Raw genomic sequence first — 19,204 nt, 5'->3', positions numbered from 1 at the left:
TATATTCATCAGAAATGTTGTAGTGCTCCCACTCACTTTCTTGTAAATACAGGCTTCACCGCAAGTCTGTATAAATCTATATGCTTTGATCAACTCATCAAAGCGTATATTCCAACTCCGAGATGCTTGCACCAGTCCATAGACGGATCACTGGAGCTTGCACACTTTGTCAACATCTTTAGGATTGACAAAACCTTATTGTTGTATCATATACAACTCTTCTTTTAATAAATCCATTAAGGAATGCAGTTTTGACATCCATTTGCCAAATTTCATCAAATGTGGCAATTGCTAACATGATTCGGACAGACTTAAGCATCGCTATGAGTGAGAAAATCTCATCATAGTCAACACCTTGAACTTGTCGAAAACCTTTTGCGACAATTCGAGATTTGTAGATAGTAACACTACTATCAGCGTCCGTCTTCCTCTTGAAGATCCATTTATTCTCAATGGCTTGCTGATCATCGAGCAAGTCAACCAAAGTCCATACTTTGTTCTCATACATGGATCCCATCTCAGATTTCATGGCCTCAAGCCATTTCGCGGAATCTGGACTCATCATCGCTTCCTCATAGTTCGTAGGTTCGTCATGGTCAAGTAACATGACCTCCAGAACAGGATTACCGTACCACTCTGGTGCGGAACGTACTCTGGTTGACCTACATGGTTCGGTAGTAACTTGATCCGAAGCTTCATGATCATTATCATTAACTTCCTCACTAATTGGTGTAGGCATCACTAGAACTGATTTCTGTGATGAACTACTTTCCAATTCGGGAGAAGTTACAATTACCTCATCAAGTTATACTTTCCTCCCACTCACTTCTTTTGAGAGAAACTCCTTCTCTAGAAAGGATCCATTTTTAGCAACGAATATCTTCCCTTCGGATCTATGATAGAAGGTGTACCCAACAGTCTCCTTTGGGTATCCTATGAAGATGCACTTCTCCGGTTTGGGATTGAGCTTATCAGGCTGAAACTTTTTCACATAAGCATCACAACCCCAAACTTTAAGAAACGACAACTTTGGTTTCTTGCCAAACCACAGTTCATAAGGCGTCGTCTCAACGGATTTAGATAGTGCCCTATTTAATGTGAATGCAGCCGTCTCTAAACCATAACCCCAAAATGATAGCGGTAAATCAGTAAGAGACATCATAGATCGCACCATATCTTGTAAAGTACGATTACGACGTTCGGACACACCATTACGCTGTGCTGTTCTGGGTGGCGTGAGTTGCGAAACTATTCTGCATTGTTTCAAATCAAGACCAAACTCGTAACTCAAATATTCTCCTCCACGATCGGATTGTAGAAACTTTATTTTCGTGTTACGATGATTTCACTCTAAAATTCTTTGAACTTTTCAAATGTTTCAAACTTATGTTCCGTCAAGTAGATATACCCATATCTGCTCAAATCATCTGTGAAGGTCAGAAAATAACGATACCCGCCGCGAGCCTCAACACTCATCGGATCGCATACATCAGTATGTATTATTTCCAATAGGTCAGTTGCTTGCTCCATTGTTCCGCAGAACGGAGTCTTAGTCATCTTGCCCATAAGGCATGGTTCGCAAGCATTCACACTTCATAAATTATTTCTTTTATCATTTACCTACTCGAGGACGAGCAGGAATTAAGCTTGGGGATGCTGATACGTCTCCAACGTATCTATAATTTATGAAGTATTCATGCTATTATATTATCCATCTTGGATGTTTAATGGGCTTTACTATGCACTTTTATATTATTTTTGGGACTAACCTATTAACCCAGAGCCCAGTGCCAGTTTCTGTTTTTTCCCTTGTTTCAGTGTTTCGCAGAAAAGGAATATCAAACGGAGTCCAAACGGAATGAAACCTTCGGGAGCGTGATTTCTGGAACGAACGTGATCCAGGAGACTTGGAGTTGAAGTCAGGGAAGCTTCGAGGTGGCCACGAGGCAGGGAGGCGCGCCTACCCCCTGGGCGCGCCCCCACCCTCGTGGGCCCCTCATGGCTCCCCTTACAGACTTCTTTCGCCTATATATATCCATATACCCTAAAAACATCGGGGAACATGATAGATCGGGAGTTCCGCCGCCGCAAGCCTCTGTAACCACCAAAAACCAGTCGGGACCCTGTTCCGGCACCCTGCCGGAGGGGGGATCCATCACCGGTGGCCATCTTCATCATCCCGGCGCTCTCCATGACGAGAAGGGAGTAGTTCACCCTCGGGGCTGAGGGTATGTACCAGTAGCTATGTGTTTGATCTCTCTCTCGTGTTCTTGAGGTGGTACGATCTTGATGTATCGCGAGCTTTGCTATTATAGTTGGATCTTATGATGTTTCTCCCCCTCTACTCTCTTGTAATGGATTGAGTTTTCCCTTTGAAATTATCTTATCGGATTGAGTCTTTAAGGATTTGAGAACACTTGATGTATGTCTTGCCGTGCTTATCTGTGGTGACAATGGGATATTCACGTGATCTACTTGATGTATGTTTTGGTGATCATCTTGCGGGTTCAATGAACTTATGCATAGGGGTTGGCACACGTTTTCGTCTTGACTCTCCGGTAGAAACTTTGGGGCACTCTTTGAAGTACTTTGTGTTGGTTGAATAGATGAATCTGAGATTGTGTGATGCATATCGTATAATCATGCCCACGGATACTTGAGGTGACATTGGAGTATCTAGGTGACATTAGGGTTTTGGTTGATTTGTGTCTTAAGGTGTTATTCTAGTACGAACTCTATGATAGATCGAACGGAAAGAATAGCTTCGTGTTATTTTACTATGAACTCTTGAATAGATCGAACCGAAAGAATAACTTTGAGGTGGTTTCGTACCCTACAATAATCTCTTCGTTTGTTCTCCGCTATTAGTGACTTTGGAGTGACTCTTTGTTGCATGTTGAGGGATAGTTATATGATCCAATTATGTTATTATTGTTGAGAGAACTTGCACTGGTGAAAGTATGAACCCTAGGCCTTGTTTCCTAGCATTGCAATACTGTTTACGCTCACTTTTATCATTAGTTACCTTGCTGTTTTTATAATTTCAGATTACAAAAACCTATATCTACCATCCATATTGTACTTGTATCACCATCTTCGCCGAACTAGTGCACCTATACAATTTACCATTGTATTGGGTGTGTTGGGGACACAAGAGACTGTTTGTTATTTGGTTGCAGGGTTGCTTGCGAGAGACCATCTTCAACCTACGCCTCCCACGGATTGATAAACCTTAGGTCATCCACTTGAGGGAAATTTGCTACTGTCCTACAAACCTCTGCACTTGGAGGCCCAGCAACGTCTACAAGAAGAAGGTTGCGTAGTAGACATCAGCAGTGCCACAAATAAGTTGCACTATCATTATTAACTTTGCATCTTTTTGGCTTCAATATTATGAATATGTGTATCACTACGATCGAGATCCAACAAACCATTTTCATTGGGTGTATGACCATAGAAGGTTTTATTCATGTAAACAGAACAACAATTATTCTTTAACTTAAATGAATAACCGTATTGCAATAAACATGATCAAATCATATTCATGCTCAACGCAAACACCAAATAACACTTATTTAGGTTCAACACTAATCCCGAAAGTATAGGGAGTGTGCTATGATGATCATATCAATCTTGGAACTACTTCCAACACACATCGTCACCTCGCCCTTAACTAGTTTCTGTTTATTCTGCAACTCCCGTTTCGAGTTACTACTCTTAGCAACTGAACTAGTATCAAATATTGAGGGGTTGCTATAAACACTAGTAAAGTACACATCAATAACATGTATATCAAATATACCTTTGTTCACTTTGCCATCCTTCTTATATGCCAAATACTTGGGGTAGTTTCGCTTCCAGTGACCAGTCCCTTTGCAGTAGAAGCACTTAGTCTGAGGCTTAGGTCTAGACTTGGGCTTCTTCACTTGAGCAGCAACTCGCTTGCCGTTCTTCTTGAAGTTCCCCTTCTTCCCTTTGCCTTTTTCTTGAAACTAGTGGTCTTTTCAACCATCAACACTTGATGTTTTTCTTGATTTCTACCTTCGCCGATTTCAGCATCACGAAGAGCTTGGGAATCGTTTCCGTTATCCCTTGCATATTATAGTTCATCACAAAGTTCTAGTAACTTGGTGATAGTGACTAGAGAACTCTGTCAATCACTATCTTATCTGGAAGATTAACTCCCACTTGATTCAAGTGATTGTAGTACATAGACATTCTGAGCACATGCTCACTAGCTGAGCTATTCTTCTCCATCTTGTAGGCAAAGTACTTGTCAAAGGTCTCATACCATTCAACATCGGCATGAGTCTGAAATACTAATTTCAACTCTTGGAACATCTCATATGTTCCATGGCGTTTCAAAAACGTCTTTGAAGCCCCGATTCTAAGCCGTAAAGCATGGTGCACTAAACTATCAAGTAGTCATCATATCGAGCTTGCCAAACGTTCATAACGTCTGCATTTGCTCCTGCAATCGGTCTGTCACCTAGCGGTGCATCAAGGACATAATTCTTCTGTGCAGCAATGAGGATAATCCTCAGATCACGGATCCAATCCGCATCATTGCTACTAACATCTTTCAACTTAGTTTTCTCTAGGAACATATCAAAAATAAAATAGGGAAGCTAAACGCAAGCTATTGATCTACAACATAGATATGCTAATACTACTAGGACTAAGTTCATGATAAATTAAAGTTTAATTAATCATATTACTTAAGAATTCCCACTTAGATAGACATCCCTCTAATCATCTAAGTGATCACGTGATCCAAGTCAACTAAACCATGTCCGATCATCACGTGAGATGGAGTAGTTTTCAATGGTGAACATCACTATGTTTATCATATCTACTATATGATTCACGCTCGACCTTTCGGTCTCCAGTGTTCCGAGGCCATATCTGCATATGCTAGGCTCGTCAAGTTTAACCCGAGTATTCTGCGTGTGCAAAACTGGCTTGCACCCATTGTATGTGAACGTAGAGCTTATCACACCCGATCATCACGTGGTGTCTCGGCACGAAGAACTGTAGCAACGGTGCATACTCAGGGAGAACACTTATACCTTGAAATTTAGTGAGAGATCATCTTATAATGCTACCGTCGATCTAAGCAAAATAAGATGCATAAATGATAAATATCACATGCAATCAATATAAGTGATATGATATGGCCATCATCATCTTGTGCCTTTGATCTCCATCTCCAAAGCACCGTCATGATCACCATCGTCACCAGCGCGACACCTTGATCTCCATCGTAGCATCGTTGTGGTCTCGCCAACTATTGCTTCTACGACTATTGCTACCGCTTAGTGATAAAGTAAAGCAATTACATGGCGATTGCATTTCATACAATAAAGCGACAACCATATGGCTCCTGCCAGTTGCCAATAACTCGGTTACAAAACATGATCATCTCATACAATAAAATTTAGTATCATGTCTTAACCATATCACATCACAACATGCCCTGCAAAAACAAGTTAGACGTCATCTACTTTGTTGTTGCAAGTTTTACGTGGCTGCTACGGGCTGAGCAAGAACCGTTCTTACCTACGCATCAAAACCACAACGATATTTCGTCAAGTTAGTGATGTTTTAACCTTCAAAAAGGACCGGGCGTAGTCACACTCGGTTCAACTAAAGTTGGAGAAACTGACACCCGCCAGCCACCTATGTGCAAAGCACGTCGGTAGAACCAGACTCGCGTAAGCGTACGCGTAATGTCGGTCCAGGCCGCTTCATCCAACAATACCGCCGAACCAAAGTATGACATGCTGGTAAGCAGTATGACTTGTATCGCCCACAACTCACTTGTGTTCTACTCGTGCATATAACATCTACGCATAAACCTGGCTCGGATGCCACTGTTGGGGATCGTAGTAATTTCAAAAAAAATCCTATGCACACGCAAGATCATGGTGATGCATAGCAACGAGAGGGGAGAGTGTTGTCCACGTACCCTCGTAGACCGAAAGCGGAAGCGTTAGAACAACGCGGTTGATGTAGTCGTACATCTTCACGATCCGACCGATCCAAGTATCGAACGCACGACACCTCCGAGTTCAGCACACGTTCAGCTCGATGATGTCCCACGAACTCCGATCTAGCAGAGCTTCGAGGGAGAGTTCCGTCAGCACGACGGCGTGATGACGGTGATGATGATGCTACCAACGCAGAGCTTCGCCTAAGCACTGCTACGATATGACCGAGGTGGATTATGGTGGAGGGGGGCACCGCACACGGCTAAAAGATCAATGATCAATTGTTGTGTTATAGGGTGCCCCCTGCCCCCGTATATAAAGGAGCAAGGGGGAGGCCGGCCGGCCCCTGTAGGGCGCGCCAGGAGGAGGAGCCCTCCTCCTAGTAGGAGTAGGACTCCCCTTTCCTACTCCTACTAGGAGGAGGAAAGGAAGGAGGAGAGGGAGAAGGAAGGAGAGGGAGGAAAAGGAGGAAAGGGGGGCCGGCCCCCTAGTCCAATTCGGTTTGGGCTAGGGAGGCCGTGCGCCCTGCCTCCTCTCTTCCACCACTTGGCCCATGAGGCCCATTACTTCTTCCTCGTATTCCCGTAACTCCCCGATACCCCAAAAAATACCCGAATCACTCGGAACCTTTCCGATGTCCGAATATAGTCGTCCAATATATCGATCTTTACATCTCGACCATTTCGAGACTCCTCGTCATGTCCCCGATATCATCCGGGACCCCGAACTACCTTCGGTACATCAAAACACATAAACTCATAATATCGATCGTCACCGAACGTTAAGCGTGCGGACCCTACGGGTTCGAGAACTATGTAGACATGACCGAGACACGTCTCCGATCAATAACCAATAGTGGAACCTGGATGCTCATATTGGCTCCCACATATTCTACGAAGATCTTTATCGGTCAAACCGCATAACAACATACGTTGTTCCCTTTGTCATCGGTATGTTACTTGCCCGAGATTCGACCATCGGTATCTCAATACCTAGTTCAATCTCGTTACCGGCAAGTCTCTTTACTCATTCCGTAATGTATCATCCCGCAACTAACTCATTAGTCACATTGCTTGCAAGGCTTATAGTGATGTGCATTACCGATAGGGCCCAGAGATACCTCTCCGACAATCGGAGTGAAAAATCCTAATCTCGATCTATGCCAACTCAACAAGTACCATCGGAGACACCTGTAGAGCACCTTTATAATCACTCAGTTACGTTGTGACGTTTGGTAGCACACAAAGTGTTCCTCGGGTATTCGGGAGTTGCATAATCTCATAGTGTGTGCGTAGGTTTTTTTTGAAATTACTGCATTCCCCAACAGTGGCATCCGAGCCAGGTCTATGCGTAGATGTTATATGCATGAGTAGAACACAAAGAGTTGTGGGCAATAATAGTCATATTGCTTACCAGCATGTCATACTTTGATTCGGCGGTATTGTTGCATGAAGCGGCTCAGACCGACATTACGCGTACGCTTACGCGAGACTGGTTCTACCGACGTGCTTCGCACACAGGTGGATAGTGGGTGTCTGTTTCTCCAACTTTAGTTGAATCGAGTGTGAGTACGCCCGGTCCTTGTTGAAGGTTAAAACAACACACTTGACGAAAAATCGTTCTGGTTTTGATGCGTAGGTAAGAACGGTTCTTCCTAAGCCCGTAGCAGCCATGTAAAACTTGCAACAACAAAGTTGAGGACGTCTAACTTGTTTTTGCAGGGCATGTTGTGATGTGATATGGTCAAGACATGATGCTAAATTTTATTGTATGAGATGATCATGTTTTGTAACAGAGTTATCGACAACTGGCAGGAGCCATATGGTTGCCGCTTTATTGTATGCAATGCAATCGCCCTATAATTGTTTTTACTTTACCACTAAGCGGTAGCGATAGTCGTAGAAGCAATAGTTGGCGAGACGACAACGATGCTTCGATGGAGATCAAGGTGTCAAGCCAGTGACGATGGTGATCATGACGGTGCTTTGGATATGGAGATCAAAGGCACAAGATGATGATGGCCATATCATATCACTTATATTGATTGCATGTGATGTTTATGCTTTATGCATCTTATTTTGCTTAGTTCGGCGGTAGCATTGTAAGATGATCTCTCACTAAATTTCAAGGTATAAGTGTTCTCCCTGAGTATGCACCGTTGCGACAGTTCGTCGTGCCGAGACACCACGTGATGATCGGGTGTGATAAGTTCTACGTTCACATAAAATGGGTGCAAGCCAGTTTTGCACATGCAGAATACTCGGGTTAAACTTGACGAGCCTAGCATATGCAGATATGGCCTCGGAACACTGAGACTGAAAGGTCGAGCGTGAATCATATAGTAGATATGATTAACATAGTGATGTTCACCATTGAAAACTACTCCATCTCACGTGATGATCAGACATGGTTTAGTTGATATGGATCACGTGATCACTTAGATGATTAGAGGGATGTCTATCTAAGTGCGAGTTCTTAAGTAATATGATTAATTGAACTTTAATTTATCATGAACTTAGTACCTCATAGTATTTTGCATGTCTATGTTGTTGTAGATAAATGGCCCGTGCTGTTGTTCCGCTGAATTTTAATGCGTTCCTAGAGAAAGCTATGTTGAAATACGATGGTAGCAATTACAAGGACTGGGTCCGTAACTTTAGGATTATCCTCATTGCTGCACAGAAGATTTACGTCCTGGAAGCACCGCTAGGTGCCAAACCCGGTGCAGGAGCAATGCCAGATGTTGTGAACATCTGGCAGAGCAAAGCTGATGACTACTCGATAGTTCAGTGTGCCATGCTTTACGGCTTAGAACTGGGACTTCAACGATGTTTGAACGTCATGGAGCATATGAGATGTTCCAGGAGTTGAAGTTAATATTTCAAGCAAATGCCCGGATTGAGAGATATGAAGTCTCCAATAAGTTCTATAGCTCCAAAATGGAGGAGAATAGTTCTGTCAGTGAACATATACTCAGAATGTCTGGGTACCACAACCAGTTGACTCAACTGGGAGTTAATCTTCCTGATGATAGTGTCATTGTCAGAGTTCTTCAATCACTGCCACCAAGCTACAAAAGCTTTGTGATGAACTATAATATGCAAGGGATGGATAAGACAATTCCCGAGCTCTTCGCAATTAATGCTAAAGGCTGCGGAGGTAGAAATCTAAAAGGAGCATCAAGTGTTGATGGTTAACAAGAACACCAGTTTCAAGAAGAAGGGCAAAGGGAAGAAGGGGAATTTCAAGAAGAACAGCAAACAAGTTGCTGCTCAAGTGAAGAAGCCCAAGTCTGGACCTAAGCCTTAGACTGAGTGCTTCTACTGCAAAGGGACTGGTCACTGGAAGCGGAACTGCCCCAAGTATTTGGCGAAGAAGGATGGCAAAGTGAAAGGTATATTTGATATACATGTTATTGATGTGTACTTAACTAATGCTCGCAGTAGCGCCTGGGTATTTGATACTGGTTCTGTTGCTAATATTTGAAACTCGGAACTCGGGCTACGGATTAAGCGAAGATTGGCTAAGGACGAGGTGACGACGCGCGTGGGAAATGGTTCCAAAGTCGATGTGATCGCCGTCGGTACGCTACCTCTACATCTACCTTCGGGATTAGTTTTAGACTTAAATAATTGTTATTTGGTGCCAGCGTTGAGCATGAACATTATATCTGGATCTTGTTTGATGCGAGACGGTTATTCATTTAAATCAGAGAATAATGGTTGTTCTATTTATATGAGTAATATCTTTTATGGTCATGCACCCTTGATTAGTGGTCTATTTTTACTAAATCTTGATAGTAGTGATACACATGTTCATAGTATTGAAGCCAAAAGATATAAGTTTAATAATGATAGTGCAACTTATTTGTGGCACTGCCGTTTAGGTCATATTGGTGTAAAGCACATGAAGAAACTCCATGCTGATGGGCTTTTGGAATCACTTGATTATGAATCACTTGATGCTTGCGAACCATGCCTCATGGGCAAGATGACTAAGACTCCATTCTCCGGAACAATGGAGCGAGCAACAGACTTGTTGGAAATAATGCATACTGATGTATGCGGTCCAATGAGTGTTGATGCTCGTGGCGGGTATTGTTATTTTCTGACCTTCACAGATGACTTGAGCAGATATGGGTATATCTACTTGATGAAACATAAGTCTGAAACATTTGAAAAGTTCAAAGAATTTCAGAGTGAAGTGGAAAATCATCATAACAAGAAAATAAAGTTTCTACGATCTGATCGTGGAGGAGAATATTTGAGTTACGAGTTTGGTCTTCATTTGAAACAAATGCGGAATAGCTTCACAACTCACGCCACCTGGAACACCACAGCGTAATGGTGTGTCCGAACGTCATAATCGCACTTTACTAGATATGGTGCGATCTATGATGTCTCTTACTGAGTTACCGCTATCGTTTTGGGGTTATGCTTTAGAGATGGCTTCATTCACGTTAAATAGGGCACCATCTAAATCCGTTGAGACGACACCTTATGAACTGTGGTTTGGCAAGAAACCCAAGTTGTCGTTTCTTAAAGTTTGGGGTTGCGATGCTTATGTGAAAAGGCTTCAACCTGATAAGCTCGAACCCAAATCGGAGAAATGTGTCTTCATAGGATACCCAAAGGAGACTGTTGGGTACACCTTCTATCACAGATCCGAAGGCAAGATATTGGTTGCTAAGAATGGATCCTTTCTAGAGAAGGAGTTTCTCTCGAAAGAAGTGAGTGGGAGGAAAGTAGAACTTGATGAGGTAATTGTACCTTCTCCCGAGTTGGAAAGTAGTACATCACAGAAGTCAGTTTCCAGTGATTCCTACACCAACTAATGAGGAAGCTAATGATGATGATGATCATGAAACTTCTGATCAAGTTACTACCGAACCTCGTAGGTCAACCAGAGTAAGATCCGCACCAGAGTGGTACGGTAATCCTGTTCTGGAGGTCATGTTACTTGACCATGACGAACCTACGAACTATGGGGAAGCGATGATGAGCCCAGATTCCGCAAAATGGCTTGAGGCCATGAAATCTGAGATGGGATCCATGTATGAGAACAAAGTGTGGACTTTGGTTGATTTGCCCGATGATCGGCAAGCCATAGAGAATAAATGGATCTTCAAGAAGAAGACTGACGCTGACGGTAATGTTACTGTCTACAAAGCTCGACTTGTTGCGAAAGGTTTTCGACAAGTTCAAGGAGTTGACTACGATGAGACCTTCTCACCCGTAGCGATGCTTAAGTCCGTCCGAATCATGTTAGCAATTGCCGCATTTTATGATTATGAAATTTGGCAAATGGATGTCAAAACTGCATTCCTTAATGGATATCTTAAAGAAGAGTTGTATATGATGCAACCAAAAGGTTTTGTCGATCCAAAAGGTGCTAACAAATGTGTGTAAGCTCCAGCGATCCATTTATGGACTGGTGCAAGCATCTCGGAGTTGGAATATACGCTTTGATAGTGTGATCAAAGCATATGGTTTTATACAGACTTTTGGAGAAGCCTGTATTTACAAGGAAGTGAGTGGGAGCTCTGTAGCATTTCTGATATTATATCTGGATGACATATTGTTGATCGGAAATGATACTGAATTTCTGAATAGCATAAAAGTATACTTGAATAAGAATTTTTCAATGAAAGACCTCAGAGTTGGAAATATGCCCTAGAGGCAATAATAAAGTTGTTATTTTTATTTCCTTATAACATGATAAATGTTTATTATCCATGCTAGAATTGTATTAACCGGAAACTTAGTACATGTGTGAATACATAGACAAAGCAAAGTGTCACTAGTATGCCTCTACTTGACTAGCTCGTTAATCAAAGATGGTTAAGTTTCCTAGCCATGGACATGAGTTGTCATTTGATCAACGGGATCACATCATTAGAGAATGATGTCATTGACTTGACCCATGCTTAGCACTATGATCGTTTAGTTTATTGCTATTGCTTTCTTCATAACTTATACATGTTCCTATGACTATGAGATTATGCAACTCCCGAATACCGGAGGAACACTTAGTGTGCTATCAAATGTCACAACGTAACTGGGTGATTATAAAGATGCTCTACAGGTGTCTCCGATGGTGTTTGTTGAGTTGGCATAGATCGAGATTAGGATTTGTCACTCCGATTGTCGGAGAGGTATCTCTGCGCCCTCTCGGTAATGCACATCACTATAAGCCTTGCAAGCAATGTGACTAATGAGTTAGTTACGGGATGATGCATTACGGAACGAGTAAAGAGACTTGCCGGTAACGAGATTGAACTAGGTATTGAGATACCAACGATTGAATCTCGGGCAAGTAACATACCGATGACAAAGGGAACAACATATGTTGTTATGCGGTTTGACCGATAAAGATCTTCGTAGAATATGTAGGAACCAATATGAGCATCCAGGTTCCACTATTGGTTATTGACCGGAGATGAGTCTCAGTCATGTCTACATAGTTCTCGCACACGTAGGGTCCGCATGCTTAACGTTCGATGACGATCGGTATTATGAGTTTATGTGTTTTGATGTACCGAAGGTTGTTTGGAGTCCCGGATGTGATCACGGACATGTCGAGGAGTCTCGAAATGGTCGAGACATAAAGATTGATATATTGGAAGGCTATGTTTGGACATCAGAATGGTACCGGGTGAGTTCAGGCATTTACTGGAGTACCAGGGGGTTATCGGAACCCCCGGGGAGTCATTGGGACTTAATGGGCCTTAGTGGGAGAGAGGAGGAGGCGGCTAAGGTGGGGGGCGCCCCCCCAAGCCCAATCCGAATTGGGAGGGGGGTCGGCCCCCCTTTCCTTCTCTCCCTCTCCCTCTTCCTTCTTCTCCTACTCCAACTAGGGAAGGGGGGAATCCTACTCCCACCGAGAGTAGGACTCCCCCTTGGGCGCGCCATAGAGAGGGTCGGCCCTCCCCTCCTCCACTCCTTTATATACGGGGGAGGGGGCACCCCATAGACACACAAGTTGATTGTTTAGCCGTGTGCGGTGCCCCCCTCCACAGATTTCCACCTCGGTCATATCGTTGCAGTGCTTAGGCGAAGCCCTGCGCTGGTAGCTTCATCATCACCGTCACCACGTTGTCGTGCTGACGAAACTCTCCGTCGACCTCAGCTGGATCTAGAGTTCGTGGGACGTCACCGAGCTGAACATGTGCAGATCGCGGAGGTGCCGTACCTTTGGTGCAAGGATCGGTTGGACCGTGAAGACGTACGACTAAATCAACCGCGTTGTCATAATGATTCCGCTTTCGGTCTACGAGGGTACGTGGACAACACTCTCCCATCTCGTTGCTATGCATCACCTAGATGGATCTTCTGTGTGCGTAGGTTTTTTTTTTGAAATTATTGCATTCCCCAACAGTGGCATCCGAGCCAGGTCTATGCGTAGATGTTATATGCACGAGTAGAACACAAAGAGTTGTGGGCGATAATAGTCATATTGCTTACCAGCATGTCATACTTTGATTCGGCGGTATTGTTGCATGAAGCGGCTCAGACCGACATTACGTGTACGCTTATGCGAGACTGGTTCTACCGACGTGCTTCGCACATAGGTGGATAGTGGGTGTCTGTTTCTCCAACTTTAGTTGAATCGAGTGTGACTACGCCCGGTCCTTGTTGAAGGTTAAAACAGCAAACTTGACGAAAAATCGTTCTGGTTTTGATGCGTAGGTAAGAACGGTTCTTCCTAAGCCCGTAGCAGCCACGTAAAACTTGCAACAACAAAGTTGAGGACGTCTAACTTGTTTTTGCAGGGCATGTTGTGATGTGATATGGTCAAGACATGATGCTAAATTTTATTGTATGAGATGATCATGTTTTGTAACAGAGTTATCGACAACTGGGAGGAGCCATATGGTTGCCGCTTTATTGTATGCAATGCAATCGCCCTATAATTGTTTTTACTTTATCACTAAGCGGTAGCGATAGTCGTAGAAGCAATAGTTGGCGAGACGACAACGATGCTTCGATGGAGATCAAGGTGTCAAGCCGGTGATGATGGTGATCATGACGGTGCTTTGGAGATGGAGATCAAAGGCACAAGATGATGATGGCCATATCATATCACTTATATTGATTGCATGTGATGTTTATCCTTTATGCATCTTACTTTGCTTAGTTCGGCGGTAGCATTGTAAGATGATCTCTCACTAAATTTCAAGGTATAAGTGTTCTCCCTGAGTATGCACCGTTGCGACAGTTCGTCGTGCCGAGACACCACGTGATGATCGGGTGTGATAAGCTCTACGTTCACATAAAATGGGTGCAAGCCAGTTTTGCACATGCAGAATACTCGGGTTAAACTTGACGAGCCTAGCATATGCAGATATGGTCTCGGAACACTGAGACTGAAAGGTCGAGCGTGAATCATATAGTAGATATGATCAACATAGTGATGTTCACCATTGAAAACTACTCCATCTCACGTGATGATCGGACATGGTTTAGTTGATATGGATCACGTGATCACTTAGATGATTAGAGGGATGTCTATCTAAGTGGGAGTTCTTAAGTAATATGATTAATTGAACTTTAATTTATCATGAACTTAGTACCTCATAGTATTTTGCATGTCTATGTTGTTGTAGATAAATGGCCCGTGTTGTTGTTCCGTTGAATTTTAATGCGTTCCTAGAGAAAGCTAAGTTGAAAGACGATGGTAGCAATTACAAGGACTGGGTCCGTAACTTTAGGATTATCCTCATTGCTGCACAGAAGAATTACGTCCTGGAAGCACCGCTAGGTGCCAAACCCGGTGCAGGAGCAATGCCAGATGTTGTGAACATCTGGCAGAGCAAAGCTGATGACTACTCGATAGTTCAGTGTGCCATGCTTTACGGCTTAGAACTGGGACTTCAACGATGTTTGAACGTCATGGAGCATATGAGATGTTCCAGGAGTTGAAGTTAATATTTCAAGCAAATGCCCGGATTGAGAGATATGGAGTCTCCAATAAGTTCTATAGCTGCAAAATGGAGGAGAATAGTTCTGTCAGTGAACATATACTCAGAATGTCTGGGTACCACAACCACTTGACTCAATTGGGAGTTAATCTTCCTGATGATAGTGTCATTGTCAGAGTTCTACAATCAGTGCCACCAAGCTACAAAAGCTTTGTGATGAACTATAATATGCAAGGGATGGATAAGACAATTCCCGAGCTCTTCGCAATTAATGCTAAAGGCTGCGGAGGTAGAAATCAAAAAGGAGCATCAAGTGTTGATGGTTAACAAGACCACCCGTTTCAAGAAGAAGGGCAAAGGGAAGAAGGGGAACTTCAAGAAGAACAGCAAACAAGTTGCTGCTCAAGTGAAGAAGCCCAAGTCTGGACCTAAGCCTGAGACTGAGTGCTTCTACTGCAAAGGGACTGGTCACTGGAAGCGGAACTGCCCCAAGTATTTGGCGGAGAAGAAGGATGGCAAAGTGAAAGGTATATTTGATATACATGTTATTGATGTGTACTTAACTAATGCTCGCAGTAGCGCCTGGGTATTTGATATTGGTTCTGTTGCTAATATTTGAAACTCGGAACTAGGGCTACGGATTAAGCGCAGATTGGCTAAGGACGAGGTGACGATGCGCGTGGAAAATGGTTCCAAAGTCGATGTGATCGCCGTCGGCACGCTACCTCTACATCTACCTTCGGGATTAGTTTTAGACCTAAATAATTGTTATTTGGTGCCAGCGTTGAGCATGAACATTATATCTGGATCTTGTTTGATGCGAGACGGTTATTCATTTAAATCAGAGAATAATGGTTGTTCTATTTATATGAGTAATATCTTTTATGGTCATGCACCCTTGATGAGTGGTCTATTTTTACTAAATCTTGATAGTAGTGATACACATGTTCATAGTATTGAAGCCAAAAGATATAAGCTTAATAATGATAGTGCAACTTATTTGTGGCACTACCGTTTAGGTCATATTGGTGTAAAGCACATGAAGAAACTCCATGCTGATGGGCTTTTGGAATCACTTGATTATGAATCACTTGATGCTTGCGAACCATGCCTCGTGGGCAAGATGACTAAGACTCCGTTCTCCGGAACAATGGAGCGAGCAACAGACTTGTTGGAAATAATGCATACTCATGTATGCGGTCCAATGACTGTTGATGCTCGTGGCGGGTATTGTTATTTTCTGACCTTCACAGATGACTTGAGCAGATATGGGTATATCTACTTGATGAAACATAAGTCTGAAACATTTGAAAAGTCCAAAGAATTTCATAGTGAAGTGGAAAATCATCATAACAAGAAAATAAAGTTTCTACGATCTGATCGTGGAGGAGAATATTTGAGTTACGAGTTTGGTCTTCATTTGAAACAAATGCGGAATAGCTTCACAACTCACGCCACCCAGAACACCACAGCGTAATGGTGTGTCCGAACGTCGAAATCGCACTTTACTAGATATGGTGCGATCTATGATGTCTCTTACTGAATTGCCGCTATCGTTTTGGGGTTATGCTTTAGAGATGGCTTCATTCACGTTAAATAGAGCACCATCTAAATCCGTTGAGACGACACCTTATGAACTGTGGTTTGGCAAGAAACCCAAGTTGTCGTTTCTTAAAGTTTGGGGTTGCGATGCTTATGTGAAAAAGCTTCAACCTGATAAGCTCGAACCCAAATCGAAGAAATGTGTCTTCATAGGATACCCAAAGGAGACTGTTGGGTACATCTTCTATCACAGATCCGAAGGCAAGATATTGGTTGCTAAGAATGGATCCTTTCTAGAGAAGGAGTTTCTCTCGAAAGAAGTGAGTGGGAGGAAAGTAGAACTTGATGAGGTAATTGTACCTTCTCCCGAGTTGGAAAGTAGTACATCACAGAAGTCAGTTTCCAGTGATTCCTACACCAACTAGTGAGGAAGCTAATGATGATGATGATCATGAAACTTCTGATCAAGTTACTACCGAACCTCGTAGGTCAACCAGAGTAAGATCCGCACCAGAGTGGTACGGTAATCCTGTTCTGGAGGTCATGTTACTTGACCATGACGAACCTACGAACTATGGGGAAGCGATGATGAGCCCAGATTCCGCAAAATAGCTTGAGGCCATGAAATCTGAGATGGGATCCATGTATGAGAACAAAGTGTGGACTTTGGTTGGTTTGCCCGATGATCGGCAAGCCATAGAGAATAAATGGATCTTCAAGAAGAAGACTGACACTGACGGTAATGTTACTGTCTACAAAGCTCGACTTGTTGCGAAAGGTTTTCGACAAGTTCAAGGAGTTGACAACGATGAGACCTTCTCACCCGTAGCGATGCTTAAGTCCGTCCGAATCATGTTAGCAATTGTCGCATTTTATGATTATGAAATTTGGCAAATGGATGTCAAAACTGTATTCCTTAATGGATATCTTAAAGAAGAGTTGTATATGATGCAACCAAAAGGTTTTGTCGATCAAAAAGGTGTTAACAAAAGTGTGTAAGCTCCAGCGATCCATTTATGGACTGGTGCAAGCATCTCGGAGTTGGAATATACGCTTTGATAGTGTGATCAAAGCATATGGTTTTATACAGACTTTTGGAGAAGCCTGTATTTACAAGGAAGTGAGTGGGAGCTCTGTAGCATTTCTGATATTATATCTGGATGACATATTGTTGATCGGAAATGCTACTGAATTTCTGAATAGCATAAAAGTATACTTGAATAAGAATTTTTCAATGAAAGACCTCAGAGTTGGAAATATGCCCTAGAGGCAATAATAAAGTTGTTATTTTTATTTCCTTATATCATGATAAATGTTTATTATTCATGCTAGAATTGTATTAACCGGAAACTTAGTACATGTGTGAATACATAGACAAAACAGAGTGTCACTAGTATGCCTCTACTTGACTCGCTCGTTAATCAAAGATGGTTAAGTTTCCTAGCCATGGACATGAGTTGTCATTTGATCAACGGTTTCACATCATTCGAGAATGATGTGATTGACTTGACCCATCCGTTAGCTTAGCACTATGATCGTTTAGTTTATTGCTATTGCTTTCGTCATAACTTATACATGTTCCTATGACTATGAGATTATGCAACTCCCGAATACTGGAGGAACACTTAGTGTGCTATCAAACGTCACAACGTAACTGGGTGATTATAAAGATGCTCTACAGGTGTCTCCGATGGTGTTTGTTGAGTTGGCATAGACCGAGATTAGGATTTGTCACTCCGATTGTCGGAGAGGTATCTCTGCGCCCTCTCGGTAATGCACATCACTATAAGCCTTGCAAGCAATGTGACTAATGAGTTAGTTACGGGATACGCATTACGGAACAAGTAAAGAGACTTGCCGGTAACGAGATTGAACTAGGTATTGAGATACCAAAGATCGAATCTCGGGCAAGTAACATACCGATGACAAAGGGAACAACATATGTTGTTATGCGGTTTGACCGATAAAGATCTTCGTAGAATATGTAGGAACCAATATGAGCATCCAGGTTCCGCTATTGGTTATTGACCGGAGATGAGTCTCGGTCATGTCTACATAGTTCTCGAACCCGTAGGGTCTGCACGCTTAACGTTCGATGACGATCGGTATTATGAGTTTATGTGTTTTAATGTACCGAAGGTTGTTCAGAGTCCCGGATGTGATCATGGACATGACGAGGAGTCTTGAAATGGTCGAGACATAAAGATCGATATATTGGAAGGCTATGTTTGGACATCGGAATGGTTCCGGGTGAATTCGGGCATTTTCCGGAGTACCATGGGCTTACCGGAACCCCCCTGGGGAGTCATTGGGCCTTAATGGGCCTTAGTGGGAGAGAGGAGGAGGCGGCCGAGGTGGGGGCGTGCCCCCCCAAGCCCAATCCGAATTGGGAGGGGGGCCGGCCCCCCTTCCTTCTCTCCCTCTCCCTTTTCCTTGTTCTCCTACTCCAACTAGGGAAGGGGGGAATCCTACTCCCACCGGGAGTAGGACTCCCCCTTGGGCGCGCCATAGAGAGGGCCAGCCCTCCCCTCCTCCACTCCTTTATATACGGGGGAGGGGGGCACCCCATAGACACACAAGTTGATTGTTTAGCCGTGTGCGGTGCCCCCCTCCACAGATTTCCACCTCGGTCATATCGTTGCAGTGCTTAGGCGAAGCCCTGCGCCGGTAGCTTCATCATCACCGTCACCACGCCCCCGTGTTGACGAAACTCTCCCTTGACCTCAGCTGGATCTAGAGTTCGTGGGACGTC

Source organism: Triticum aestivum, chromosome 5D, assembly GCF_018294505.1.
Source record: "Triticum aestivum cultivar Chinese Spring chromosome 5D, IWGSC CS RefSeq v2.1, whole genome shotgun sequence".
Lineage (NCBI taxonomy): Eukaryota > Viridiplantae > Streptophyta > Magnoliopsida > Poales > Poaceae > Triticum > Triticum aestivum.
Note: the sequence above shows the minus strand (reverse complement) of the source record.